Here is a 27,577-nt window from a genome sequence, read left to right on the forward strand (position 1 = left end):
TTGGCTATGCGCTCTCCTGAAGTCCGCAACAATCTCTTTTGTCTTCTCCACGTTCAGGGAGAGATTGTTGTGCCTGCACCAAGAGGTCAGACGGCTCACCTCACTCCTGTAGTTTGTCTCATCGTTGTTGCTGATGAGATCCACCACAGTTGTGTCGTCCGCAAACTTGATGATGGAGTTTGAGTTGTGCAGCGGCGTGCCGTTGTGGATCAGCAGGGTGAAGAGAAGGGGGCTCAGCCCACATCCCTTGGGGGGCCCCGTGTTCAGGGTGATGGTAATGATGTGCTGCTGCCGACCTGCACTGCCTGTGGTCTCCCTGTCAGGAAGTCCAGCAACCAGTTGCACAGGGAGGTGTTCAGTCCTAGCCGGTCAAGTTTGATGACCAGCAGTGTTGTGTTGAATGCTGAACTGAAGTCAATGAATAACATTCTGACGTGGGAGTTTTTATTTTCCAGATGTGTAAGGGCTGGGTGGAGGGCGGTGGCAATGGCATCCTAGGTCGAGCGATTTGATCAGTACTGGAAGGGGTCCAGGGAGGGGGGGGGGCACCAACCTGTGTGCTCCATGACTTGAAGCACTTCATTAGGATGGGGGTGAGTGCAACCGGACGGTAGTCATTGAAGCTGGATGGTGAGGACTTTTTTGGTACCGGGATGATGGTGGTGGCTTTGAGGCACGTGGGGACGACTGTCTGACACAGCGAGGTGTTGAAGATGTCTGTGAAGGCATCTGCCAGTTCTCCTGCGCAGTCCCTCAGTACGCGGCCAGGTATATTGTCAGGACCAGATGCTTTTCGGATGTTGATCCTGCTGAGTGTTCTTCTTACACTGTCTATAGGCAGTATAATCACCTGGTCATCTGGAGGAGGGGGGTATTTCTGTGCAGGCATGGTGTTCTGTGCCTCAAAGTGAGCGAAGAACCCGTTAAGCTCATTCAGCAGAGAGGGGGAGCTGAAACACGTCTGTGGTGAGAGTTTGTAGTCTGTGTTTGACTGTAGTCTTCGCCATATGCTGCATGAGTCTCTGCTGTCGCTGAAGTGGTCCTCCTGGAGTATTGCCTCTTAGCCACTCTGATGCCGCGTGACAGGTTGGCCCTTGCAGTGATGGAGTCAGTGTATTCCTGGAGGTTAGTGGTGGAGTTGTGGGAGGTAGCTTGCTTGAACGCCTCCAAATCTGTGGTGTCCTGAAGTGCCTCTACATGTGTGGTAGTAAGTGTGCGTGACTGTAGTAGTGTTTGTGAGAGTGTGATAGTGAGTGTGCGTGACTATAGTAGTGTTTGTGAGAGAGTGTGATAGTAAGTGTGCGTGATTATAGTAGTGTTTGTGAGAGAGTGTGATGGTGAGTGTGCGTGACTGTAGTAGTGTTTGTGAGAGAGTGTGATAGTGAGTGTGCATAACTATAGTGGTGTTTGTGAGAATGTGATAGTAAGTTTGGGACTATAGTAGTGTTTGTGAGAGTGTGATAGTAAGTTTGGGACTATAGTAGTGTTTGTGAGAGTGTGATAGTAAGTTTGGGACTATAGCAGTGTTTGTGAGAGTGTGATAGTAAGTGTGCGTAACTATAGTAGTGTTTTTGAGAGAGTGTGATAGTGAGTGTGTGCGACCATAGTAGTGTTTGTGAGAGAGTGTGATAGTAAGTGTGCGTGACTATAGTAGTGTTTTTGAGAGAGTGTGATAGTGAGTGTGCGACCATAGTAGTGTTTGTGAGAGTGTGATAGTAAGTTTGGGACTATAGCAGTGTTTGTGAGAGTGTGATAGTAAGTGTGCGTAACTATAGTAGTGTTTTTGAGAGAGTGTGATAGTGAGTGTGTGCGACCATAGTAGTGTTTGTGAGAGTGTGATAGTAAGTTTGGGACTATAGCAGTGTTTGTGAGAGTGTGATAGTAAGTGTGTGTGACTATAGTAGTATTTGTGAGAGTGTGATAGTAAGTGTGTGTGACTATAGTAGTGTTTGTGAGAGTGTGATAGTAAGTGTGTGTGACTATAGTAGTGTTTGTGAGAGTGTGATAGTAAGTGTGCGTGACTGTAGTAGTGTTTGTGAGAGAGTGTGATAGTGAGTGTGCATAACTAGTGGTGTTTGTGAGAATGTGATAGTAAGGGTGCGTGACTATAGTAGTGTTTTTGAGAGAGTGTGATAGTGAGTGTGTGCGACCATAGTAGTGTTTGTGAGAGTTTGATAGTAAGTTTGGGACTATAGTAGTGTTTGTGAGAGTGTGATGGTAAGTGTGCGTGACTGTAGTGTTTTTGAGAGAGTGTGATAGTGAGTGTGTGCGACCATAGTAGTGTTTGTGAGAGTGTGATAGTAAGTTTGGGACTATAGCAGTGTTTGTGAGAGTGTGATAGTAAGTGTGCGTAACTATAGTAGTGTTTGTGAGAGTGTGATAGTAAGTGTGCGTGACTATAGTAGTGTTTGTGACAATGTGATAGTAAGTGTGCGTGACTGTAGTAGTGTTTGTGAGAGAGTGTGATAGTGAGTGTGCATAACTAGTGGTGTTTGTGAGAATGTGATTGTAAGGGTGCGTGACTATAGTAGTGTTTTTGAGAGTGTGATAGTGAGTGTGTGCGACCATAGTAGTGTTTGTGAGAGTGTGATAGTAAGTTTGGGACTATAGTAGTGTTTGTGAGAGTGTGATAGTAAGTGTGCGTGACTATAGTAGTGTTTTTGAGAGAGTGTGATAGTGAGTGTGTGCGACCATAGTAGTGTTTGTGAGAGTGTGATAGTAAGTTTGGGACTATAGTAGTGTTTTTGAGAGAGTGTGATAGTGAGTGTGTGCAACCATAGTAGTGTTTGTGAGAGTGATAGTAAGTTTGGGACAATAGTAGTGTTTTTGAGAGTGTGATAGTAAGTGTGCGTGACTATAGTAGTGTTTTTGAGAGATTGTGATAGTGAGTGTGTGCGACCATAGTAGTGTTTGTGAGAGTGTGATAGTAAGTGTGCATAACTATAGTAGTGTTTGTGAGAGTGTGATAGTAAGTGTGCGTGACTATAGTAGTGTTTTTGAGAGAGTGTGATAGTGAGTGTGTGCGACCATAGTAGTGTTTGTGAGAGTGTGATAGTAAGTTTGGGACTATAGTAGTGTTTTTGAGAGAGTGTGATAGTGAGTGTGTGCAACCATAGTAGTGTTTGTGAGAGTGTGATAGTAAGTGTGCGTGACTATAGTAGTGTTTTTGAGAGAGTGTGATAGTGAGTTTTCATAACTAGTGGTGTTTGTGAGAATGTGATAGTAAGGGTGCGTGACTATAGTAGTGTTTTTGAGAGAGTGTGATAGTGAGTGTGTGCGACCATAGTAGTGTTTGTGAGAGTGTGATAGTAAGTTTGGGACTATAGCAGTGTTTGTGAGAGTGTGATAGTAAGTGTGCGTAACTATAGTAGTGTGTGTGAGAGTATGATAGTAAGTGTGCGTGACTATAGTAGTGTTTGTGAGAGAGTGTGATAGTGAGTGTGTGCGACCATAGTAGTGTTTGTGAGAGTGTGATAGTAAGTTTGGGACAATAGTAGTGTTTGTGAGAGTGTGATAGTAAGTGTGCGTGACTATAGTAGTGTTTGTGAGAGAGGGTGATAGTAAGTGTGCGTGATTATAGTAGTGTTTGTGAGAGTGTGATAGTAATTGTGCGTGACTATAGTAGTGTTTGTGAGAGAGTGTGATAGTAAGTGTGCGTGATTATAGTAGTGTTTGTGAGAGAGTTAGATAGTAAGTGTGCGTGACTATAGTAGTGTTTGTGAGAGAGTGATAGTGAGTGTGCGTGACTGTAGTAGTGTTTGTGAGAGTGTGATGGTAAGTGTGCGTGACTGTAGTGTTTTTGAGAGAGTGTGATAGTGAGTGTGTGCGACCATAGTAGTGTTTGTGAGAGTGTGATAGTAAGTTTGGGACTATAGCAGTGTTTGTGAGAGTGTGATAGTAAGTGTGCGTAACTATAGTAGTGTTTGTGAGAGTGTGATAGTAAGTGTGCGTGACTATAGTAGTGTTTGTGACAATGTGATAGTAAGTGTGCGTGACTGTAGTAGTGTTTGTGAGAGAGTGTGATAGTGAGTGTGCATAACTAGTGGTGTTTGTGAGAATGTGATTGTAAGGGTGCGTGACTATAGTAGTGTTTTTGAGAGTGTGATAGTGAGTGTGTGCGACCATAGTAGTGTTTGTGAGAGTGTGATAGTAAGTTTGGGACTATAGTAGTGTTTGTGAGAGTGTGATAGTAAGTGTGCGTGACTATAGTAGTGTTTTTGAGAGAGTGTGATAGTGAGTGTGTGCGACCATAGTAGTGTTTGTGAGAGTGTGATAGTAAGTTTGGGACTATAGTAGTGTTTTTGAGAGAGTGTGATAGTGAGTGTGTGCAACCATAGTAGTGTTTGTGAGAGTGATAGTAAGTTTGGGACAATAGTAGTGTTTTTGAGAGTGTGATAGTAAGTGTGCGTGACTATAGTAGTGTTTTTGAGAGATTGTGATAGTGAGTGTGTGCGACCATAGTAGTGTTTGTGAGAGTGTGATAGTAAGTGTGCATAACTATAGTAGTGTTTGTGAGAGTGTGATAGTAAGTGTGCGTGACTATAGTAGTGTTTTTGAGAGAGTGTGATAGTGAGTGTGTGCGACCATAGTAGTGTTTGTGAGAGTGTGATAGTAAGTTTGGGACTATAGTAGTGTTTTTGAGAGAGTGTGATAGTGAGTGTGTGCAACCATAGTAGTGTTTGTGAGAGTGTGATAGTAAGTGTGCGTGACTATAGTAGTGTTTTTGAGAGAGTGTGATAGTAAGTGTGCGTGACTGTAGTAGTGTTTGTGAGAGAGTGTGATAGTGAGTTTTCATAACTAGTGGTGTTTGTGAGAATGTGATAGTAAGGGTGCGTGACTATAGTAGTGTTTTTGAGAGAGTGTGATAGTGAGTGTGTGCGACCATAGTAGTGTTTGTGAGAGTGTGATAGTAAGTTTGGGACTATAGCAGTGTTTGTGAGAGTGTGATAGTAAGTGTGCGTAACTATAGTAGTGTGTGTGAGAGTATGATAGTAAGTGTGCGTGACTATAGTAGTGTTTGTGAGAGAGTGTGATAGTGAGTGTGTGCGACCATAGTAGTGTTTGTGAGAGTGTGATAGTAAGTTTGGGACAATAGTAGTGTTTGTGAGAGTGTGATAGTAAGTGTGCGTGACTATAGTAGTGTTTGTGAGAGAGGGTGATAGTAAGTGTGCGTGATTATAGTAGTGTTTGTGAGAGTGTTAGATAGTAAGTGTGCGTGACTATAGTAGTGTTTGTGAGAGAGTGATAGTGAGTGTGCGTGACTGTAGTAGTGTTTGTGAGTGTGTGATGGTTAGTGTGCGTGACGATAGCAGTGTTTGTGAGAGAGTGTGATAGTAATTGTGCGTGACTATAGTAGTGTTTGTGAGAGAGTGTGATAGTAAGTGTGCGTGATTATAGTAGTGTTTGTGAGAGAGTTAGATAGTAAGTGTGCGTGACTATAGTAGTGTTTGTGAGAGAGTGATAGTGAGTGTGCGTGACTGTAGTAGTGTTTGTGAGTGTGTGATGGTTAGTGTGCGTGACGATAGCAGTGTTTGTGAGAGAGTGTGATAGTAATTGTGCGTGACTATAGTAGTGTTTGTGAGAGAGTGATAGTGAGTGTGCGTGACTGTAGTAGTGTTTGTGAGTGTGTGATGGTTAGTGTGCGTGACTATAGTAGTGTTTGTGAGAGTGTGTGATAGTAAGTGTGCGTGACTATGGTAGTGTTTGTGAGAGAGTGTGATATTAAGTGTGCGTGACTATAGTAGTGTTTGTGAGAGTGTGATAGTAAGTGTGCGTGACTATAGTAGTGTTTTTGAGAGATTGTGATAGTGAGTGTGTGCGACCATAGTAGTGTTTGTGAGAGTGTGATGGTAAGTGTGCGTAACTATAGTAGTGTTTTTGAGAGAGTGTTATACTGAGTGTGTGCGACCATAGTAGTGTTTGTGAGAGTGTGATAGTAAGTTTGGGACTATAGTAGTGTTTGTGAGAGTGTGTGATAGTAAGTGTGCGTGACTATGGTAGTGTTTGTGAGAGAGTGTGATAGTAAGTGTGCGTGACTATAGTAGTGTTTGTGAGTGTGTGATAGTAAGTGTGCGTGACTATAGTTGTGTTTGTGAGAGAATGTAATAGTAAGGGTGTATGACCATAGTAGTGTTTGTGAGAGAGTGTGATAGTAAGTGTGTGTGACTATAGTAGTGTTTGTGAGTGTGTGATAGTAAGTGTGCGTGACTATAGTTGTGTTTGTGAGAGAATGTAATAGTAAGGGTGTGTGACCATAGTAGTGTTTGTGAGAATGTGATAGTAAGTTTGGGACTATAGTAGTGTTTGTGAGAGTGTGATAGAAAGTGTGCGTGACTATAGTAGTGTTTGTGAGAGTGTGATAGTGAGTGTGTGTGACTATAGCAGTGTTTGTGAGAGAGTGTGATAGTGAGTGTGTGTGACTATAGTAGTGTTTGTGAGAGTGTGATAGTAAGTGTGCGTGACTATAGTAGTGTTTTTGAGAGAGTGTGATAGTGAGTGTGTGCGACCATAGTAGTGTTTGTGAGAGTGTGATAGTAAGTTTGGGACTATAGTAGTGTTTGTGAGAGTGTGATAGTAAGTTTGGGACTATAGCAGTGTTTGTGAGAGAGTGTGATAGTAAGTGTGCGTGACTATAGTAGTGTTTTTGAGAGAGTGTGATAGTGAGTGTGCGTGACTAAAGTAGTGTTTTTGAGAGAGTGTGATAGTGAGTGTGTGCGACCATAGTAGTGTTTGTGAGAGTGTGATAGTAAGTGTGTGTGACTATAGTAGTGTTTTTGAGAGAGTGGGATAGTGAGTTTGCATAACTATAGTAGTGTTTGTGATAATGTGATAGTAAGTGTGTGTGACTATAGTAGTGTTTGTGAGAGAGTGTGATAGTTAGTGTGCTTGACCGTAGTAGTATTTGTGAGAGAGTGTGATATTGAGTGTGCATAACTATAGTAGTGTTTGTGAGAATGTGATATGACGGTGAAACATAAACTGGGAGAGGACGCTGGCGCTGAATGTTCGCCGCTTCTCCACGGAAAACAATCCTCTCTGCCGTTGCCTACTGCCGTCATTTTCTACTGGACTTCCCCTGCGCTATTTTTCAGGTGATGCTGTGGATTACTTTGCTCTGCTCCCGGAATATCTGTTTTGGAGCCATGGGTCTGCTGTCAGCGGTTAGCTCCATGCTAGCCTCACCCGGCTCGGCCGGCTCGTTGATGTTGAGCTACTCCGCCTCCCAGCTGATTGGACTTAACAACTGCTCCACTCCACCGTGTGTTTCAATCTTAAAGCGACTGGGTCTTCTGCGTAGACCTCGCTATGTCCATAGAGGCTCCCGGAGAAGAACTGTTTACTATCGACAAGCGGGATCGGGCCCCGTGGTTTCCTGCTGGTCTACTGGACGCGCCGCGCATCGATTACGTCATCAGAATGCAGCGTCTGTGCTCCCTGATATGGCTGGAAAAACACAATGCATGAAGGGGCAAGGAAAGCGTGGAGTGGATTTCAGTGTACTGAAGCCTCTTCAAAAGGCTTCTTCTCCAGCCAGTATTAAGATAAAACTTTTCAATGTTCAATCACTGACCAAAAAATCCTGTCTTATTCATGACCATATTCTGGAGAAAAAAGTGGATCTTATGTGCCTTACTGAAACATGGCACCCACCGGATGTGTACAGCTCGCTGAATGAAGCTTGTCCCCCTGGATATAGCTATCTGCAGAGAGCTCGCCACACGGGTCGAGGTGGTGGTCTGGCCATAATTTACCGCAGTAATTTTAAATTGTCCCACCTGGCTCTTCAGAGCTTTTCTTCTTTTGAATGTTTGGCTCTCAATCTTAAAGCCCCTCTCCAGATGAACTTAGTATTGCTTTATCGGCCTCCAAAATATCATGCCTCATTTAATTCAGAAATATATGACCTCCTAACTTCTTTCTGTACCCGCACTGTGAAAAATATCATTCTTGGAGATTTAAATATCCATTTAGATCATCCTTCCTCCCCTATGGCAGCAGATTTTAAGTCCCTGCTGGACTCACTTAATCTTACTCAGTTTGTTGACGCCCCTACACATAACAGGGGGCACACTCTGGACCTAGTGATCACAGACACTGTAGCTATCAATAACTTATCTGTATATGACTTGGGCGTCTCGGACCATAGTCTCATTTCCCTGGAAGTGCCTTCAACTCTGTCTGCTCCAAAATCTAAACGTCTTATTCAGTTCCGTGACCTAAAGAATATTTCCCCTGAGACTCTGTCTTCGGCTCTTCACTCTCTGTCTGCTGTCAGTCATTCATCCGTAAATGACTCTGTGGAATACTACAATCAATCTCTCCAGGAGCTTCTGGAGCTCCTTGCCCCCCTGAAGTCGAGGCTGGTGTCTTTCTCCCGCTCAGCCCCTTGGTACACCGAAGAACTGCGGAACATGAAAGCTGCTGGACGTGCTATTGAGAGACGTGCACAAAAATCGGGTCTCTCTGTCCACAAGCTGGCATTTAAGGAACATCAGAAAACCTATGCCTTCTCTCTTAAGGAAGCACGATCTAAGTACTATTCCAACATCATCAACAGCTGTCCGGGAAATTCTAAACAGCTTTTCTCGACAATAAACCATCTCCTTAAACCCAATCAACAAACTGAGGATGAGGACTCGACTCGTAAATGCAACCTGTTTCTCTCATTCTTCAAAAACAAAGTTAACTCTATCAGATCTCAGTTCCATAGCCTTCCTGATCTTCGGCTGGCACCTACCCTCCTACATCATGGGTCCCTGAGCTGCTTTGATGAGGTTTCACAGAGCGAAGTGGAGAACATCCTCAAGATAATGAAGCCCTCATTTTGTGCCCTGGACCCCTTCCCCTCGTCTCTTATAAAATCTAATCATCCTGCAATAAGCCCACTAATTACACAAATAGTAAACAAATCACTGAAATCTGGTCATGTTCCACTGCCTCTCAAAACAGCTGTCATTAAACCTCATCTAAAGAAATCTTCCCTGGATCCAGACATTCTCTCTAATTACCGTCCAATTTCTCATCTTCCTTTCCTGTCTAAAGTGCTGGAAAAAGCTGTTGCCGCTCAGCTGCAGCTCCATCTACAACAAAACTCTCTGTACGAGAAATTTCAGTCCGGGTTTCGTTCTGCTCACAGCACTGAGACCGCTCTGCTGAGAGTTACTAATGACATACTCATGACAGCGGATACTGGGTCTACCTCTCTCCTTGTTCTCCTTGACCTAACTGCAGCGTTTGACTCGGTGGATCATCACATCCTACTACACCGTCTTCATGTGGAGGTTGGTCTTTGTGACACTGTTCTGGACTGGTTTAGATCTTTTCTCTCCAATCGGCTGGAATGTGTTAGCCTTGGCAAGGCCAAGTCCCAGGCTGTCTCTGTTTCCTGCGGCGTCCCACAAGGGTCAGTATTAGGGCCCCTGCTGTTTTCCCTGTATATGCTGCCTTTGGGTCAAATCATCAATAGACATAATATCTCCTTCCACTGCTATGCCGACGATATTCAACTATACATTAAAACTGGAGCATCATCATCATCGCCTCCTCTCAATGCCTTCACTACGTGCCTGGAGGAGATAAGGACGTGGTTAAATCAGAACTTTCTTCAGTTAAACTGCTCCAAAACTGAGGCCATGTTGTTCGGAACACCTCACCAGGTGCAATCTTCAACTTTGACAACTGTTTTCTTTGCTGGACAAAACATCCCCCTTTCCAATACAGTCACAAATCTTGGAGTTAGATTAGATTCCCATCTTACACTTGAAAACCACATTAAGCATCTGTTTAAAATCAGTTTTTTTCATCTTCGCAACATCTCCAAAATTCGTCCGTTTCTTTCCTTTTCTGATGCTGAGACCCTCGTCCATGCCTTTGTCTCCTCCAGGCTTGACTATTGCAACTCTCTGTTTGTTGGAATACATAAAAAATATCTCCAGAAGCTCCAATATATCCAAAACAGCGCAGCCAGGATCCTTCTGAGGGCCCGTAAATCAGCCCATATTACACCTATTCTGCATGATCTCCACTGGCTTCCTATCACCTTCAGAATTCAATACAAAATCGCTCTCATCACCCATCAGTGTTTATACGGAACCTCACCGGATTATCTGAAGGACCTTCTCACCCCACACTCACCCTCCAGATCCCTACGATCACATGAATGCAACCTACTCCACCTTCCTCGCTCCAGATTAAGGACCATGGGAGACCGGGCTTTTGCTGTGGCTGCCCCCCGTCTTTGGAACTCCCTCCCGGATTGCCTGAGAGCTCCACAATCACTGACTGATTTTAAAAGAGGCTTGAAGACTTTTTTATTTAAGCAAGCCTACTCTGCCTCCACATGATTTTATGTTTTTATGATGTTGATTTTATTTTTGATTTTAGTCCAACTGTGTAAGCACTTTGAGATTTTGCTATGAAAAGTGCGGTACAAATTAAATTGATTATTATTATTATTATTATATTAAGTGTGTGTGACTATAGTAGTGTTTGTGAGAGTGTGATAGTAAGTGTGCGTGACTATAGCAGTGTTTGTGAGAGAGTGTGATAGTGAGTGTGTTTTACTATAGTAGTGTTTGTGAGAGTGTGATAGTAAGTGTGTGTGACTATAATAGTGTTTGTGAGAGTGTGATAGTAAGTATGCGTGACTATAGCAGTCTTTGTGAGAGTGTGATAGTAAGTGTGCGTAACTATAGTAGTGTTTGTGAGAGTGTGATAGTGAGTGTGTGCGACCATAGTAGTGTTTGTGAGAGTGTGATAGTAAGTGTGTGCGACCATAGTAGTGTTTGTGAGAGTTTGATAGTAATTTTGGGACGATAGCAGTGTTTGTGAGAGTGTGATAGTAAGTGTGCGTGACTATAGTAGTGTTTGTGAGAGTGTGATAGTAAGTGTGCGTGACTATAGTAGTGTTTGTGAGAGAGGGTGATAGTAAGTGTGCGTGATTATAGTAGTGTTTGTGAGAGTGTGATAGTAAGTGTGCGTGACTATAGTAGTGTTTGTGAGAGAGTGTGATAGTAAGTGTGCGTGACTATAGTAGTGTTTGTGAGAGAGTGTGATAGTAAGTGTGCGTGACTATAGTAGTGTTTGTGAGAGAGTGTGATAGTAATTGTGCGTGACTATAGTAGTGTTTGTGAGAGTGTGATAGTAAGTGTGTGCGACCATAGTAGTGTTTGTGAGAGTTTGATAGTAATTTTGGGACGATAGCAGTGTTTGTGAGAGTGTGATAGTAAGTGTGCATGACTATAGTAGTGTTTGTGAGAGATTGTGATAGTAAGTGTGCGTGACTATAGTAGTGTTTGTGAGAGTGTGATAGTAAGTGTGCGTGACTATAGTAGTGTTTGTGAGAGAGTGTGATAGTAAGTGTGCGTGACTATAGTAGTGTTTGTGAGAGAGTGTGATAGTAATTTTGCGTGACTATAGTAGTGTTTGTGAGAGAGTGATAGTGAGTGTGCGTGACTGTAGTAGTGTTTGTGAGTGTGTGATAGTTAGTGTGCGTGACTATAGTTGTGTTTGTGAGAGAGTGTAATAGTAAGTGTTTGTGACTATAGTAGTGTTTGTGAGAATATGATAGTAAGTGTGTGTAACTATAATGGTGTTTGTGAGAGTGTGATAGTAGGTGTGCGTGACTATAGCAGTGTTTGTGAGAGTGTGATAGTGAGTGTGTGTGACTATAGTAGTGTTTGTGAGAGTGTGATAGTGAGTGTGTATGACAATAATAGTGTTTGTGAGAGAGTGTGATAGTAAGTGTTTGTGACTATAGTAGTGTTTGTGAGAGTGTAATAGTAAGTGTTTGGGACTATAGTAGTGTTTGTGAGAGTGTGATAGTAAGTGTGCGTGACTATAGTAGTGTTTGTGAGAGTGTGATAGTAAGTGTTTGTGACTATAGTAGTGTTTGTGAGAGAGTGTGCTAGTAAGTGTGCGTGACTATAGTAGTGTTTGTGAGAGTGCGATAGTAAGTGTTTGTGACTATAGTAGTGTTTGTGAGAGAGTGTGATAGTAAGTGTTTGTGACTATAGTAGTGTTTGTGAGAGTGTGATAGTAAGTGTTTGTGACTATAGTAGTGTTTGTGAGAGAGTGTGATAGTAAGTGTTTGTGACTATAGTAGTGTTTGTGAGAGAGTGTGATAGTAAGTTTGGGACTATAGTAGTGTTTGTGAGAGAGTGTGATAGTGAGTGTGTGTGACCATAGTAGTGTTTGTGAGAGTGTGATAGTAAGTTTGCGTGACTATAGTAGTGTTTGTGAGAATATGATTGTAAGTGTGTGTGACTATAATAGTGTTTGTGAGAGTGTGATAGTAAGTGTGCGTGACTATAGTAGTGTTTGTGAGAGTGTGATAGTAAGTTTGGGACTATAGCAGTGTTTGTGAGAGAGTGTGATAGTAAGTGTGCGTGACTATAGTAGTGTTTTTGAGAGAGTGTGATAGTGAGTGTGCATAACTATAGTAGTGTTTGTGAGAATGTGACAGTAAGTGTGCGTGACTATAGTAGTGTTTTTGAGAGATTGTGATAGTGAGTGTGTGCGACCGTAGTAGTGTTTGTGAGAGTGTGATGGTAAGTTTGGGACTATAGCAGTGTTTGTGAGAGTGTGATAGTAAGTGTGCGTGACTATAGTGGTGTTTTTGAGAGAGTGTTATACTGAGTGTGTGTGACCATAGTAGTGTTTGTGAGAGTGTGATAGTAAGTTTGGGACTATAGTAGTGTTTGTGAGAGAGTGTGATAGTAAGTGTGCGTGACTATAGTAGTGTTTGTGAGAGTGTGATAGTAAGTGTGGGTGACTATAGTAGTGTTTGTGAGAGAGTTAGATAGTAAGTGTGCGTGACTATAGTAGTGTTTGTGAAAGAGTGATAGTGAGTGTGCGTGACTGTAGTAGTGTTTGTGAGAGAGTGTGATAGTAAGTGTTTGTGACTATAGTAGTGTTTGTGAGAGTGTGATAGTAAGTGTGCGTGACTATAGTTGTGTTTGTGAGAGTGTGATAGTAAGTGTTTGTGACTATAGTAGTGTTTGTGAGAGAGTGTGATAGTAAGTGTTTGTGACTATAGTAGTGTTTGTGAGAGAGTGTGATAGTAAGTGTTTGGGACTATAGTAGTGTTTGTGAGAGAGTGTGATAGTAAGTGTTTGGGACTATAGTAGTGTTTGTGAGAGTGTGATAGTAAGTTTGGGACTATAGTAGTGTTTGTGAGAGTGTGATAGTAAGTGTGCATGACTATAGTAGTGTTTGTGAGAGAGTGTGATAGTGAGTGTGTGCGACCATAGTAGTGTTTGTGAGAGTGTGATGGTAAGTGTGCGTGACTATAGTAGTGTTTGTGAGAGAGTGTGATAGTGAGTGTGTGCGACCATAGTAGTGTTTGTGAGAGTGTGATAGTAAGTGTGCGTAACTATAGTAGTGTTTGTGAGAGTGTGATAGTAAGTGTGCGTGACTATAGCAGTGTTTGTGAAAGAGTGTGATAGTGAGTGTGTGTGACTATAGTAGTTTTTGTGAGAGTGTGATAGTAAGTGTGCGTGACTATAGTAGTGTTTTTGAGAGAGTGTGATAGTGAGTGTGCATAACTATAGTAGTGTTTGTTAGAATGTGATAGTAAGTGTGTGTGACTATAGTAGTGTTTGTGAGAGAGTGTGATAGTGAGTGTGCATAACTATATTAGTGTTTTTGAGAGTGTGATAGTAAGTGTGCGTGACTATAGTAGTGTTTGTGAGAGTGTGATAGTAAGTGTGTGCGACCATAGTAGTGTTTGTGAGAGAGTGTGATAGTAAGTGTGTGTGACTATAGTAGTGTTTGTGAGAGAGTGTGATAGTGAGTGTGTGTGTGACTATAGTAGTGTTTGTGAGAGTGTGATAGAAAGTGTGCGTGACCATAGTAGTGTTTTTGAGAGATTGTGATAGTGAGTGTGTGCGACCATAGTAGTGTTTGTGAGAGTGTGATAGTAAATTTGGGACTATAGTAGTGTTTGTGAGAGTGTGATAGTAAGTGTGCGTGACTATAGTAGTGTTTGTGAGAGAGTGATAGTGAGTGTGCGTGACTATAGTAGTGTTTGTGAGAGTGTGATAGTCAGTGTGAGTGACTATAGTAGTGTTTTTGAGAGAGTGTGATAGTGAGTGTGTGAGACCATAGTAGTGTTTGTGAGAGTGTGATAGTAAGTTTGGGACTTTAGCAGTGTTTGTGAGAGTGTGATAGTAAGTGTGCGTAACTATAGTAGTGTTTGTGAGAGTGTGATAGTAAGTGTGCGTGACTATAGTAGTGTTTGTGAGAGTGTGATAGTAAGTGTGCGTGACTATAGTAGTGTTTTTGAGAGAGTGTGATAGTGAGTGTGTGCGACCATAGTAGTGTTCGTGAGAGTGTGATAGTAAGTGTGCGTGACTATAGTAGTGTTTGTGAGAGAGGGTGATAGTAAGTGTGCGTGCCTATAGTAGTGTTTGTGAGAGAGTGTGATAGTAAGTGTGCGTGACTATAGTAGTGTTTGTGAGAGAGTGTGATAGTAAGTGTGCGTGACTATAGTAGTGTTTGTGAGAGAGTGTGATAGTAAGTGTGCGTGACTATAGTAGTGTTTGTGAGAGACTGTGATAGTAATTGTGCGTGATTATAGTAGTGTTTGTGAGAGAGTGATAGTGAGTGTGCGTGACTATAGTAGTGTTTGTGAGAGAGTGTGATAGTAATTGTGCGTGATTATAGTACTGTTTGTGAGTGTGTAATAGTTAGTGTGCGTGACTATAGTTGTGTTTGTGAGAGTGTAATAGTAAGTGTTTGGGACTATAGTAGTGTTTGTGAGAGTGTGATAGTAAGTGTGTGTGACTATAATAGTGTTTGTGAGAGTGTGATAGTAAGTGTGTGTGACTATAATAGTGTTTGTGAGAGAGTGTGATAGTAAGTGTGTGAGACTATAGTAATGTTTGTGAGAGTGTGATAGTAAGTGTTTGTGACTATAGTAGTGTTTGTGAGAGAGTGTGATAGTGAGTGTGCGTGATTGTAGTAGTGTTTGTGAGTGTGTGATAGTTAGTGTGCGTGACTATAGTTGTGTTTTTGAGAATGTGATAGTAAGTGTGTGTGACTATAATAGTGTTTGTGAGAGTGTGATAGTAAGTGTGCGTGACTATAGTAGTGTTTGTGAGAGTGTGATAGTAAGTGTTTGTGACTATAGTAGTGTTTGTGAGAGTGTGATAGTAAGTGTGCGTGACTATAGTAGTGTTTTTGAGAGAGTGTGATAGTGAGTGTGCGTGACTATAGTTGTGTTTGTGAGAGAGTGATAGTAAGTGTTTGTGACTATAGTAGTGTTTGTGAGAGAGTGTGATAGTAAGTGTTTGTGACTATAGTAGTGTTTGTGAGAGTGTGATAGTAAGTGTGCGTGACTATAGTAGTGTTTTAAAGAGAGTGTGATAGTGAGTGTGTGCGACCATAGTAGTGTTTGAGAGAGTGTGATAGTAAGTTTGGGACTATAGTAATGTTTGTGAGAGTGTGACAGTAAGTGTTTGTGACTATAGTAGTGTTTGTGAGAGAGTGTGATAGTGAGTGTGCGTGATTGTAGTAGTGTTTGTGAGTGTGTGATAGTTAGTGTGCGTGACTATAGTTGTGTTTTTGAGAATGTGATAGTAAGTGTGTGTGACTATACTAGTGTTTGTGAGAGTGTGATAGTAAGTGTGCGTGACTATAGTAGTGATTGTGAGAGAGTGATAGTAAGTGTTTGTGACTATAGTAGTGTTCGTGAGTGTGTGATAGTAAGTGTGCGTGACTATAGTAGTGTTGTTGAGAGTATGATAGTAAGTTTGGGACTATAGTAGTGTTTGTGAGAGTGTGATAGTAAGTGTGCGTGACTATAGTAGTGTTTTTGAGAGAGTGTGATAGTAAGTGTGTGCGACCATAGTAGTGTTCGTGAGTGTGTGATAGTGAGTGTGCGTGACTATAGGAGTGTTTGTGAGAGAGTGTGATAGTAAGTGTGCGTGACTATAGGAGTGTTTGTTGTTACGTTATTAGACTGTTCTAGTAATAACGAGGCAGAGCGTGAGGTTCTGTGTAACTTTTACTGAAGACCACAACACATAACACAGGTGACATGTCCGTATCTCTATATCGAGCGTTCTCATAGGCTGTCACAGAACACTGGCGTTAACCCTTTGCTTACACAACATCTCCCCCTTTTAAGTAAGAACCTTTCCTGTTATTTGTAGCAGAATACAATCATCAAAAATCTACTCTTCCAAGAACATAACATACAAGTCTTCTGAACCGGTAACCTCTTCATTATCAAAACGCACACGTTGCAGTGACTGTGAACAAATCAAATCAACTTTTCTTTTGTTCTCTTACAAAGTAACATTGCAATGCAACAATCAGTAACATCATCACAAGTCCAGTCTCTTGGGTGAACGGGAGTGTCTCCCTGAGCTTGTGACATGGTGTGGTGTGGCGCCTGTGTCACCTGCAGTGTTGACAACACCACCAGAGCCTATAACAACTGGAGTGTGTGGTTGTGCATCAGATGGTGGCTGCTGGGTTGCACGCTGGTCCTCCTCAATAGTCCATTCTCCGTTCTGACGATGTAGGACCTTGGGTCTGCTGTCGGCTGTACCACTGTCCCGTAGGCATTCTCTGTAGTAACCCACACACTCTGGCCTGGGCGCAGGTCTGGTTTGTAGTGTGGTCTGTGGCGGTTGTTGTAGAGTCGCTCTTGTTTCCTCTTCGCTTGCATCTCCATGCTGCGGACCTGCTTGATGTTGGGCCAGCGTGGAGACAAGGCTTTAGGTACTTGAGGTAGAGTGGTTCTCAGTTGTCTCCCCATCAGGAGCTGTGCTGGAGAATAGCCATTCTCCAGTGGAGTGGATCGGTAGCTGAGCAGAGCTTTAGAAAGATCTCCACCCTCCTTCCACAAGCCCTTGACAGTAGCCACGGCTCGCTCCGCTTCTCCATTGGCTTGGGGGTACCTCGGGCTGCTTGTTATGTGATTGAATCCGTACTCACTGGCAAAGTCTCGAAAGAGATCGCAGGCATACTGTGGCCCATTGTCCGACATGAGGAATTCTGGGACCCCGTGAGTACAAAAGACATGCTTCAGAGCTGCTATGACGGTGTTGGCTGTTGCAACATTGAGGTGGGCAACTTCAATGTAACGGGAGAAGTAGTCCACAGCCACGAGGTAGGTCTTCTTGTTCCAGACGAATAAGTCTGTCCCTACGCGTTGCCATGGTCTCTCAGGTACTGGAGTTGTCAGCAGGGGTTCTCTCTCTGTTCTTCTATGCTGGGTGCAAGTGAGACACTGTCCAACTTTCTGTTTAATGTCAGCTGAGAGTCCTGGCCACCAGAGTGATTGACGGGCTCTGGCGCGGCATTTCACTATGCCTTGGTGCCCCTGATGGAGGACGTTGAGCATCTCCTCCCTCATCGAGCTGGGGATGACGATCCTTTGTCCTTTCAGGAGAAGATCTCCAGCCAGGGTCAGGTTTTGTCTTTCCTTCCAGTAAGGCCCCATTTCAGCTGGCAGGTGGACTTTGTCAGGCCACTCTGTCCGACAGTAGTGGATTAGTGTTCTGCATAGGCGGTCTCCTTTCTGCTTCTCCGCGAGCTGTTGCAGTCTAGTTTCAGTAGCAGGAAGAGACTGTATGACCGCATCCACAAAGATCTGGACATCCGCTTCTAGGACTTTCTCAGCCTGAGTTGCTGTGTGCTCCACCGGTGCTCGTGACAACGTGTCTGCAGTTATGAGCTGTTTTCCGGGCACATGCACGATGTCGTAGGAGAATTTCAACAGTCTCAGGCGGAATCTCAGGACTCGAGGAGGAAGCGCGTCTAGCGCCTTAGTACTCAACAATGGCAACAGAGGTTTGTGATCTGTTTCGAGGGTGAACCTCATGCCCAGCAGGTATGGTTGTAGTCGTTCACATGCCCAGGTCACTGCTAGTGCCTCCTTCTCAATCTGAGCATAATGTTTCTCTGCATCAGACAGACCTCTTGAGATGTACATAACTGGCTTCCAGTCACCGCTCTCTGGCTGTTTCTGGACCATGACGGCTCCGAGACCGAAGGACGACGCGTCGGCTGACACGCGTGTCTCTGCACAGGGTGAGTACACAGCAAGGACTCTGGTCGAGCTCAGCTCTGTCTTTAGCTTCTGAAAAGCCTCTCGCTGCATTGCTCCCCAACACCATTCTGTTTTCTCAGACAGAAGATCTTTCAGAGGTCGTGTGAATGATGAGAGGTGAGAGAGAAACTTACCCAAGTAGTTAGCCATGCCCATCACCCTTCTGATGTCGGCAACATTGGTTGGCTCTGGCATTTCCAGAATGGCTTTGACCTTGCTTGGGTCCGGCTTGACTCCCTCTGTCGTGATCTGATGTCCAAGGAACATCAGTTCGCCCCTGGAAAACTCACATTTCTCCTTATTGAGAGTCAGCCCCTCTTCTCTCAGTCTCCTGAGAACTTGGTGCAGCCTGGTATCGTGTTCAGCCTGATCCTGGCCAAATACCAGTATGTCATCCGCGTGGCACACTGTTCCTTCACAGCCCTCCAACATCTGTGTCATCCGCCGCTGGAAATGTTCTGGGGCTGAGGAGATCCCAAACGGCAGCCTGTTGAAGCAGTAGCGGCCGAATGGGGTTATGAAAGTGGTTAGCAGGGCGCTGTCTTCAGTCAAGGGAATTTGCCAAAACCCTGACGTGGCATCCAACTTGGTGAACACTTTCGCTCCTGAGAGCATGGCTAGTGTGTGGTCCACAGCTGGCAGAATATGTCTCTCTCGCTTGACCCATCCATTCAGGGGTGTCAAGTCCACACACAGCCTCAGCTTATCCTTTAATTTTCTTGGTACAACCACTAGGCCTGCACACCATGGGGTGGGTTGGGTGACCTTAGAAATCACACCCATTGCTTCCATGCGATCCAATTCACTCCTCACTTTTTTCTGCAATGGCAGGGGGATTCGCCGTGGAGCAGACAGAGCATGTGGTGTGGCCCCTGGTTCCAGTTCAATTTTATATGGGTCTTTCAGCTTTCCCAGCCCTTTGAACACCATGGGGTAAGTTTTTGTAAAATCTTCGCCTACCTGAACTGTGTGTACTCTTTTCACTAGAGTCAAGGCCTCAATGGCTGGAAGTCCCAGCAGTGGTCTCATCAGCTTAGCCACCACATAGACATCCTGCTCTGTTGTCTTGTTCCTTGACGCCAGTTTTCCTTTGAAGAGTCCTCGCACGTCCAGGCGCTGCCTGCCTGGACCATACAGGGGTATCTTTGGTGGCTGTAATGGCCCATGCTTCTTTTTGGAGTATTGTTGGCTTGGAATAGCTGTAACTCCAGCTCCAGTGTCTATTTTGAACTCCACTGTCTCTCCATTCAGTTTTAGACCTTCTGTCCACTCGTGTTCAACATTGTCCATGACAATTGTCACCTCTCCCAGAAAGGCAATCTCTTCTCCATGTTCTGAAGACTCTTCCGTGATGTCATTAATGCCACCGGCTGAACGACATTTGCGGGCATAATGTCCTTTTCGTTTACATTTGCGACATTCTGCTTCTTTTGCGGGGCAGTCCTTCCAGGGGTGCTTTGAAGCATGTCCACAACGTCCACATCCTGTGTCTTTTGATTTATTTTCTGCCTTGGCTTGTGAGCTCCATTTGTGTCCTTTTATGCCTCTGTGTGTGTGTCGCCTTGCACTTATTGCATCCAGGTTGTCTGCCTGTCTGTCATTTAAGCTGCCACGCAGCATTGGCTGCTGTTTCTTTATTTCTTCACTGTGGCGCACTCTTGCAACAGTTTTCTGTAATGTCAGATCAGGGTCCAACTGTAGCGACTCAGACAACTTTGTATCTCTGAGGCCAACGACAATCCTGTCTCTTATGAGCTCTTCTCTGAGATCTCCATAATTGCAGTGCTCAGCTAGTGTATGGACAGCAGTAATAAAGGCTTCGGCACTTTCACCAGGCTCCTGGTTGCGCCTGTTGAACCGTGCACGCTCAAAAATAATATTCTTCTTGCTCACACAGTGTTTCTCAAAAGCCTCTTTCACGTCCGTATAAGACTTTTTCTGATTGTCATCCAAAGGTAGGACATGCAATATATCCTCAGCCTCATCCCCAAGTGTGTACATCAATGTGTTGACTTGGTACTCTTGTGACTGTTTGTCTAGGCTTGACGCTATTCTGAAGCGCTCAAAACGCCTTATCCACTTTGGCCATTCATTTGCTTCATTAAAATCAAACCTGCCTGGTGGAGTCAGTTGTACACTGCTTACTGGAACAGCTACAGTTGCTGCTGCTCGAGCCGAACCTCCCGCTGCTTGGCCATCAGTACTCATCTCGTCCTTTTTTTTTTTTTTAAACGGCCGTCGTTTCAGCGCGGTTCCGCCGTCCTTAGCTTCCTAGCTTCGATTAGCACACACGTTAGCTCCCGTCAGTGGACTTGCCGGCCGCTCCGTCCGTCCCCTCTCGCAGACTTGCGGCAGCTTTCACTCCTACTCAGAGGCGGAAGACTTCAGACACACTCCTACGTGTCTACTTTATTCTGACACCATGTTACGTTATTAGACTGTTCTAGTAATAACGAGGCAGAGCGTGAGGTTCTGTGTAACTTTTACTGAAGACCACAACACATAACACAGGTGACATGTCCGTATCTCTATATCGAGCGTTCTCATAGGCTGTCACAGAACACTGGCGTTAACCCTTTGCTTACACAACATTTGTGAGAGAGTGTGATAGTAAGTGTGCGTGACTCAGAGCATGTGAAAGGAGCGGAGCGCAGCGCAGCGCAATTCCCGCTCCCCGCTCAGGAGGATGTTCACTCATTCGCTCCCCGCTCAAAGTTGCACCAGGACGCTCCGCTCAAAACTCGCTCCGCGCTCACCTTAATTTTCCTGCTGCTCAAGCGAAATCGCTCCACGCTCGCTCAAATTTTCAGGAGAAGGATTTTTCCAAGAGAGTCTGGCTGCAGACCTGCACTGTCAGGACCCTGTTGCAGACCGTCACCTGCACTGTGAGGACCGGAAGTGCACTGTGAGGACCGGAAGCTGATTCGAAGCCTTTCAAAATAAAAGCGTGTGTATCGGAAGCACGTATTTTTAAACGATTTTAAACGCTATATTTTTCAAGAGGTCCTCACAAATGAATTAATTAGTTAACAGTACGACATAAAATCTATCAATTCCCGGTCTATTGTTTTTATTTGTATAGTAAACTTTTGTTTGGTCACTGCACACATTTTCTCTTAGGCTCATATTCATAAGCCAACATCTCACAAGATGCCATAGGCCTATACTGTACATTTTATTGTGTACTATAGAGTAAGTCACTGCTATTTCATTATCATTTCATTTTGACTTTATCGCACTGCTCTTTATATATATATTTGTTTCAATTAGTTTTTCTGTTGTATTATTCTGTATTTTTATCCTTAACCACCATAAATTTCATGTTTGGTTCTATGTCTATGCCAATTATGTTCTTTTTTTTTTGTTACTTTGTTTATTGGTAGAGTTGTACAACATATACAATTTCATCATCATCATCAAAATATTTATGTATATATTTTTTTCCCTTTCTTCTTTCTCTTCCTCCAGTTCAGTGTATGCCCATACACGACTAGTTATTTTCCATTATATTTCAACATACCACCATATAAACTTTTTTTTTTTCTTTTCCCCACAAATATACACAAATGACACTAGACAGTCGACGCATAGACAAACACATAAGCATACAAGAAAATGGGGCAGAGAGAGAGAGAGAAAAAGTAAGAGATAGAGAGAGAGAGAGAGAGGGCTGCTGGAACACCTTAGTACCACTAAATAATACCCTAACTCTTGATATCTACAGTATAATCCAAGTCAAATTATTAAGGGATCAATGAGAAAACATAAAAAGCACACCAAGTCACAACATGATCAAATGTTCTGTAGTGTTAATTCAGTCAAACATTCACAATATGACAAAAAAATCTTTGTTTTTGTCGACTACCTGTTCAAAAAATATCCACGTCGTTAATATTGTGAAATATCATTTTGAAAGGCTCCAGGATCGCTTCTCTTTCATCCTCGTCCAGTTCTTCGTTCCACAACCTCCCACAACCGCTGCCTGTTCCTCTTCCCCGATGCCCAGAACGTCAGGCAGGTCCAATCTGGCAGACAACAGTGGTTTGTTGGCCTCAACCCACTCTGCTGCATGTCTGCAATTTTGAAGAATGCGATCTTCAACCGAGTCCTATGGAAAAGACAGAAAGAAAGATGTCTGTACTATAGCTGCCACACCAACAGTATCTGACCAATAGATACTGTGCAAAAGCTTACGCCTTCCACTGGTGTGTCCACATCAGCAAGTCTGGCTCTCTTGGAGACCTCTGCCTGCTGCTCTTCTTCCTGAGTACTCAACTATTAATATGAATACATGCATTATACATACTTTATACTCTTACCTGAATTTGTAGTCCAGTTTTCTCTGTCCAGTTGCCAGGATTTAGTGACTGGGATAGGTTTCTAAAAGACAGAAAGTGAGGTGTCAGATGTTCTTCACTGCAACCTACATTCCCTTCATTTTCCTTTTACCCTTTTACAAACCAAACCACAACCTGCCAGAAGTTAGTAGCGTTGGCTAATACTTATGAGTACAAACAAACAGACAAATACATTATGCTTACCTTTAAATAAAATGCCACCTTTTGTATGTGCCTCTAAGTGGCTCTGCAGCTTGGACAGTTTTGCTGGTTTAAATTGTAGGCACAGAGGGCAGTGAAACAGTTTGCAACATGACGTGCAGCGTTCGATTTTGGGCGTAGTGCCGGCGGTTGTTATTGAAATATGCATCTGTAAGAGACAAATAATGTCGTAATAAGTAAAACTAAATTATATATATATATATATATATATATATATATATATATTGTAGCGTTATTGGGTATTTATATACGTATTAAATATAAGGATTTATGAGATGTTCTTACAGTCTCAAATAAACCTTACCTCGAATTCAGGGCACCACCTACCTAGGTTTTGACTTAATTTAAGTCACAGTCAGGTAGGAAAACTGTTCGAAATCTTACGATCCTGGTGTTAAATTAATCTTTCAATTAATATTCAATTAATATTCAGTCTCATATCTCGCTACTTTCGTGAAGTTCTCGTTTGGTTAGACAGACATTACGTAAAGAAAGCATATGACACAATCTGTGATTATAACATATATATAGATATATGAGCTGTTTATTACAATGATATGATCTTAGACATGAACCTTTAAACAAACAGGAGATGCATTGAATATGGGTGATTATATAAAACACTTAGTGAATATAAAATAAAATATGGGAATGGAGAGATACTGGATGTATTCAAATAGTTTGGGTTGGCTGACTATTTGACGCTAAATACTGACATTTCGGATTAATTTATCATTCTGTGAAAACCTCGAGACATCCATCAAACCCACTTTAAGGTGAAAACGGGTCGGTCTTACTGTGCTGAAGTTCTGTTCAGTCGGTTCGGAACACGGCAGCGGTCACGCGGGGTCCGAGGGGATTTCTCTTCCGCTCTCTGGGCCTTCCTGGCTGTGGTGGCTGACTTTAGCGGACTTCTCAGTTGCTTCTTTGATGAAGTGAACTTAAGTTCACAGAAGATTAATAAAAGGTTGCTTGGAGTTGGCTTTCTTGGTAGGAAAAGGTGATGATGGCGTGAAACAGCGGAGATTAGGACGTGCGACGTAGAAGGACGTGGATGGCGAGGGACGAACAAAAACACGTAAAACGTGCATCTTCAGAGTATTTCAATCTGTTTCTTTGTTCGGGTCTTTCTTTCTCGTCTCCGGGGTCTCACTGGGTTCTGGAGGGTCTCCTCCGGTCGTCCGCTGCATCGTTATCCACACGTCCATCCGTTCTCTCCTGAGATTATGGGAAAACTCCCAAACTCTGGTGAGCTCTTCTCTTCTGCTTAAACCATCTCCAAAACTCTCTGAGCAGCTGTTCTCTGCTCAAATCTCCTTCTGAAACTCTGGGTTGGAACCCTTCTGGAACAAGAGGCAAGAAGCAAGAGAGCAGACACCTGAAGCGAGCCAGCAAACGAGAGAACTAGAGAGCGTGTTTTCCGCGGGTTCCGGGTTTTGACTCTCGGAGGCGGGGCTTACACTACTTTTTCAGCCAATGACATGCTTGAACTGTGTGCATGTCTGTGTAAGGTGATCTGTGCTATATGGGGATTTCTGGATTTAGACAAAGAAAACTCTTATTTCTCCATTACTCCCATCTCATAGAACATTTGTCTCGGTGATTCTGAAAACACCACATCTTGTTAAGATATGCAGATTAAAGATATAACATAGACTTGTAATATAAAGACATCAAAATAACACACATGATAAAGACAATTATGACTTTCAAAATTCAGATGAATATCTATGAAATCGTGACATATGAATAGTGAACCACACAATGCTAATTTTCTGTGTTAACAATGGGGACACCAAACAAATACCAAATAGATACCGAAGGGACATCGTTAAAAGTTAATAGTTGCCTATATTGTCCATTTTACTGAGTCCTCTGGGATTTAAATGTTCAACTAATCAACACTGCAGACCACTAGGGGGCAATGTGGTTCCATCAGGCAGGTTGGGCATTTTCCAACAAGTTTGTTTCTTCGTCAATATTTAAGCCAGAATCGTACAAATTGTCTCTATATGCGTCTTGTGATCAAGCTGGAAACCTGAAAGAAATTGTACACGGTTATCAAACACATTTAATATAGTTTTAAGATTCGACTAAAAGTGAGTCTTATGAAGTCTTCTCAGTTCGTGTGTAGCCATCTGGTCGGTTTGCTGGTGAAAAGGGGTGTTAAAGTGTCAACTTTCGAGTTATGGTCCAGATAAGATCCCACTTTTCCAAGAGTGAGTTCTTTGTTCGTTAGAGTCTATCCCAATTTTTATTGCAAGTGTCTGTTGCTTATTTTTTTTTCACTCCCAAAAAGCTTTTAAGAAGGTAGAAGGTGAACGTAAATTAGGCAGTTTCTGTCTCTTTTTCCTTTGTGGAAAGAAAATGAAGATCTGGTTTATATCCACATACGTAAACATCCCCCACAGGAATGTTGGTTTTGTCAAAGTTTGAAAAACTCTTAATCCACACGGCACTGTGACTGCTACATTCCCCCATTCGAATCGGATCTGAACTCGTGGCTGATCCGAATCGCAGGTGAAGAAGTCCAGTGTGTCCGAGTCTGGTGGTTGCTAGGACTCTCAAGAGGGTTATGGTGGGTGTCTCGAGACAGCCTAATACAATTCTGACACAACAATGGCTATAAACGTACAATGGCTATAAACGTAATTTTGTTAAGCTTACTTAACCTACGTAGTAAATGTCTAATAGCTAAAGATAATGTTCATAAGTAAAGGTTTCTAAGCCTATATAATTTCAAATGGAAAATCCTAGTAAAAGCATGCAGATTTCTTTTGGAAAAAGATCAATGTTAGGGGAGAGTTTTACTCATTGTTAGAGTCATGATCTAGGATGTGGTGTTTCTTAATAGTTAGGAAATGAGCACGTTTACTACCTGAGTGTGAGCATATTCGCAGGACTTATACGATCAGTATTGTGTAACATATTTGTCGCGGCGGCGGTCCTGGACAGGGCTTCACTGTACAGCAGTAACGAGTGATATTCTAACTAAAGGATCCATGGTGAAAGCTGTTGTCAGTATTTCACTGCTAATTTTGCTTTTAATTCAGTTGTAGACCAGTTTCCCCCATTTGTAGATGTCACATGGGTGAAAAAAGATAAGTTGAGTGTGTCACCAGATGATGATAGACTTGAAGATTGAAGTTTTGAGCACTGAGGTGTCCTGGATTCAATCTTGAGACATCATGATACTACGGAGTAGTTTTATCGTGATTGGGTAAGTGATATTTTGAGGGTAAGCTTCTTTGCTTCCTTTAAGAGTTAGCTATGGTTAAAGGTTTGGTATTCGAGGTTACTAGAATGTTTGTTGGAGTGTATGGTCCTACCTCCAGGAACAGGCTAGCATTTCTAAGTCTCTGTTAGCACGGTTGGGTTCTGAACTTTTTCTTTTCTTTTAGTAGCAGACTTTTCAGGCTATCAATATCATCTTGACTGATGGCACTTATTTCACTAGACCATTGCTGAGATTTGATGTGGTCCTTGTCGATGACTCTGCTCATCTCAGTTGTTTTCTGATCTGGTGATGGTTGTGACCATGCAGTGTGTGATGGTTTATAGCGAGACCGAAGTCTATAATTGCAGTTGCGGTTTTGAGCAGACTGCTGGTCATGTCGATTTTGAAAAGACATGTCTTTTTGCGGGTTTGAATGAACACTGTGGTTTTCACTGTGGCAGTGAGTTGGTTCATGGCTGGGCCATGAGGGTTTGGAATAGTTGTGTTTGGAGCCTTTCTTAGGCCGTTGAGAATGTGGCCAGTGGGGGACCTCTGCTGGAGGTCTGCCACTTTGTCCCACTTCTAACTCTGGGGACCAAGAACCAGGGTTCTGGGTCTGTGTGGTGATGGGTTCTGGCTGTTTAGCTTGTCTATGTTTTTGGAAACCTAGACTGGCCCATTCACGTAGCTGCTGAATGGTAGCAGTGTGAGGGTTAGCTATAACTCCTAAGTGATAGCTGGTAGTTGGATGGAGGTTTTGAAGGAAAAGAGTTTTGAAACTCATGTCTTCCTCCATTCCTACCTTGTTGCTGAAACCAAAATAAGCTTTGAGGAGGCGGTAATAATACTGCTGAGGCAGCTCATTCTGTCCTTGTTTAACCATCATGGCAGCGGTTAAGCCAGATGGGGTCAGCTCATCTGAAAACTCGCGTTCGAGTGTTTGGCAGAGGAGTGTATAGTCGTTCCGGATGTAATCGGGTTGACGTTCAATGAATCTACTGACTTCGCGGCTAGATGTAACCTTAATCAAGTAGAATTTGTTGTTAACTGATGCGTTTGGAAACCTTCGCAGGAAGAAATCAATGTCGTCCAAATATGCTCGGGTGTCATGTGGCGTCCCAAGAGTCGGTTCGAATCTGGGCACATGGCGAGCAATTTTGTCAAGCTCTTCGTCAGAAGGAGCTTGTGGAACTTGAGGTTTTAGAGTGGGAAATGATTGATCCGGTTTACCTGGATCATAAACGATCTTTTCAGATCTGAAAGAATTTGTTGTCGTTGAAGACGGGGGTGAAATAATTGAGCTCTTGTAGGCTGTTTTCACTTCAGGAAAAGGGTTCCCTCTGTCTTCCTGGGGGAAGCCATGTGTTTCCTGTTCATGTCCAGTCTCCAAAGACTGACGTAGGTCTATCTCAACACCTTCTGGTTTATCTGATAGGTGTTCCTGCTGTGGATGAGCGGCGGTTTGCTCATCCTTAGCTTTGCTTAGCTGTTCTGTCAACAGCTGCATTTGTTCCTTCTCAACATTAAGATGCTTGTCATCAGTTGGCACTTTGACTGTTAAATCCTGCATTTTCTGCAGAACCACGTGTAGAGATTGCTGGGACTGTTTTTGTGCTTGGTCCACCTTCTTCAGTTGGACTTGGGTTGAAATCAACTCTTGTTGGCAGTTTTGAAGTAGCTGTTCAAGCTTTTTGTTGTTTTCATTGAGTTGAATAATTTGTTGGTTTGAGTTTTCAACCT

General features: G+C 43.1%; 1 protein-coding gene across 13 annotated transcripts in view; it reads left to right on the top strand.

The window, feature by feature from the left end:
* Positions 1-27,577, top strand: part of nfasca (neurofascin homolog (chicken) a) — a 225,406-nt gene that overhangs the window by 118,052 nt on the left and 79,777 nt on the right. The window lies entirely within an intron of this gene.

Source organism: Odontesthes bonariensis, chromosome 3 (assembly GCF_027942865.1).
Source record: "Odontesthes bonariensis isolate fOdoBon6 chromosome 3, fOdoBon6.hap1, whole genome shotgun sequence".
In the NCBI taxonomy this organism is placed as follows: Eukaryota; Metazoa; Chordata; class Actinopteri; order Atheriniformes; family Atherinopsidae; genus Odontesthes; species Odontesthes bonariensis.